At 34.8% G+C, this 3082-nt stretch overlaps 1 long non-coding RNA gene across 1 annotated transcript in view; it reads right to left on the reverse strand.

The window, feature by feature from the left end:
• Window positions 1-1641: 1641 nt before the first annotated feature.
• The window catches only part of LOC128249983 (uncharacterized), a 4188-nt gene continuing 2747 nt past the window's right edge, over window positions 1642-3082 (reverse strand). The window contains exons 2-3 of the long non-coding RNA XR_008266129.1: window positions 2978-3054; window positions 1642-2880 (exon numbers count right to left, since the gene is read on the reverse strand). This is a non-coding gene — a long non-coding RNA (uncharacterized LOC128249983). The remainder of the gene's footprint in view (window positions 2881-2977; window positions 3055-3082) is intronic.

Raw genomic sequence — 3082 nt, forward strand, 5'->3', positions numbered from 1 at the left:
TGGGCATCTGGAGATTTTTGGAAAGTTTTCTAGCGAACTTCCGCTAAAGGCAGTAATTAGACAATGCTTGTTAATACAGGAGAAAGAGGACATCCATAGATCATTGAAGGAGTTTGCAAATCCAGTGCCCAAGATACACTTTCAGTTGCACACCTATTTTTATTGGAGCAATAAGATTCGTACCATAGCAAACTATGGCTGAACTTGGGTTCTCAAGAGAAAGAAAGAAGGAAAGAAAGAAAGGAAGGAAGAGGTTAGACAGAAAAAAATGTTGTTTATCATGAAGCTTTGCAATAAGTTCCAAGTTGACAAATTATATCACTGTTTTGAAGAAAATTGTTCATTGCTTAAAAAATATTGGTCAAGTTTAATAAAATTTAATATGTACTCAATGCATGAAGTGTCATTGTTGAGCTCAAAGTCCAATGAAGAGCCCTCCACAGGAGCTAGCTTAAAAGCCGCCCTACATACATGCATGCACACATACATACATACATACATTATGATAATACTCTTGTGTTTTTCTCCATCATAACATATGAATGAGAAAGGAAGGGGTGATAGATGAATAAGGAAGAAAGGGATGATGGCAAGTCTACGGTAAAAAAAAAATCAAACAGCGCTTCAACTCTGTGTGAGTAAATGTGTGTGTGTATGTGTGTGCATGTACAAGGGAAGTAAGAGAATGTTTGTATGGATCAATGTCACATCTCAACGACCAGATAACATTGACAAGCGTATTAATTTGAATTACCATCCATATGCTATCTTTTGTCCTTATTTATATATAAAATACAACAATTAGCCGTCATTTTCGACAGTGCGGGGCCAGCTAGTATATATATAATGTTCGAAGTTCTGATGAGGCTATAGAGTGATACACAAGCATTCAGCTGAGTGCATTGCATCTTATGTAGCAGAAACAGCTGTAAGCTTATGAGGTTTATGGCACAGTTCTTTTTATTCCTTTGTCATTCTGATTTCTTATGCATGTATGTATGTATGTATGAGTGTTTTATATATACATATTATATATATATATGTGTGTTCATATAATGATATCTACACAATGTATTGGTGAGATAAAACATGTAATCGTTACCAAAATAGCAAAAATTCGTCCACAAAGGTCTATAGTAAGGAGTTTACTAAAAAAACGACTCAAACAGATGTTTCTATATACGTGGGTTGTTCTTCGGGAGAAATTTGTAAATGAATATCGAATCATTATAATACTTTTAGAGATAGAAGTAAAATAGCAAATATTAGTCTTAGTAAATTCATTTGGGAACTGAAAGGAACAAAAAAAGCAATATTCGTTAGAATGGTCAATTATTGGAAAACATTTCCCTTATGACAAAGGTAAGAGATATTGCTCGCTGTGTAATCTAGAATTATTTTTTATATTATTCTCTAAGGGTAAGTTAATAAATAAACTCACATACAATGCTTTCAGATGTAGCCATTTTCTTAGACATACGTTTTTCTGGTTTAAATAAATTATAAATTTCAGTATGATCGGGTATTATAATATAATATTAGGTTTAAAAGACAGGATATATAATTTATCACTGATAACACTGGTCAACAAAATGAAACTTTTTTTAATCATCAGAGTTGCTGATTGACTTTTCTGGGTTAATTTTTTATGCTGATTACGAATCTGAAGTCCGATTTCCTCTATCAGGTCACATTTTCATGTTAATGATACCTGCTGTTTTAACTTATAGGATACGTAAAGCATATCTATATAAAGTATAATGAATAGAAGATACGATAATTTCATGGCTTTTTATTGTACAAAATTAAAATTATTGTGTACAAATAAGTTAGAATACACTCGAATGCATAACAACTTAAAATCTTTGGGATTTGGACTTTCTATGGTGTTTTGTCTCAGGTTCATTCCTGTATAACATACAACAGTAGTCAGCTAACATTCCTGCATTCCCAAATCCTTGATATCGTTGTTCCATCGATGCAATATCTTGATGAAAGCGTTCCCCTTGCTCATCAGACACTGCTCCGAGGTTCTCTGCAAAAAAAGTCCAGATGTGAATCAAGGAAATGGACTTTTAGTGACATCCGACAGCCCATTGCAGCGTAGGAGTCTAGAAGACATTTTGCTCCATTTCTAAACTCTAGAGATCTCTTGTTGCCTAGAAAATTTTCACAAAACCATTTGAAGGATTCCCAGGCTTTAAGCTCAATCTTATCCAGTGCTGTGAGGAAGTGGTTGTCCTTCAAGAGTTCTTTTATCTGTGGACCTATGAATACGTCTTCCTTCAGTTTTGCCTCAGTGATTTTTGGAAATTTGGCCTTCACCTATTCAAAATCTTTTGAGCTTTTCCAGGCAAGTGTCTTCATGAATTGTTTCATGAGGTCAAGCTTTATGTGAAAAGGGGGAAGGAGAACATTTTCTGGGTTTAAAAGTGGCTTGCACTGGACGCTAGAAACTCTTGGCTCATGATTTTTGCAAAGGCCACTCTGATTGCACATAGTGTTTGTTAGTTGCACGACTGTCCCATAGACATAACAAGCAACAATATTTCATGAACCCAGATTGCATTCCCATCAGCATTCCAATCACCTTCAAGTCTCCACATATTTTCCAGCTGTAGTTTGTGGCATTGAGGAGTACTTGCATGTTTTCAGAACACTCCTTCATGTGCACTGAATATCCTATGAGAATGGATGGTTTCTTATTGCCGTTGTGTAGTAGTACTGCTTTGAGGCTTCTCTTAGATGAATCAATGAATAAGCGCCATTCAACTGGAACATGCTCTCGGAACAAACACAAACATGACAAAATATATCAGGTTTGTTCTTGCAATGCCTTGACATCCTGAGTAGAATTTGATAATGATGATGACTTGGCACCTTAAACAGAAAGTAAAATTTATGAAAAGAAAAGATTATGAAAACATAAAATTACAAAAGGAATACAAATAGTTATAAAACAGAAGTCAGAATTTACCTGTATAAGACGTTTACGTGTAGCGATACTGCTGATGGGAGTTATATACCTCTCTTATCTCATCAGAAAAACTGTGCCTGATAGAAGGAAACCGATTACATTTTT

The sequence above is a fragment of the Octopus bimaculoides genome, chromosome 1, assembly GCF_001194135.2.
Source record: "Octopus bimaculoides isolate UCB-OBI-ISO-001 chromosome 1, ASM119413v2, whole genome shotgun sequence".
Taxonomy (NCBI): domain Eukaryota; kingdom Metazoa; phylum Mollusca; class Cephalopoda; order Octopoda; family Octopodidae; genus Octopus; species Octopus bimaculoides.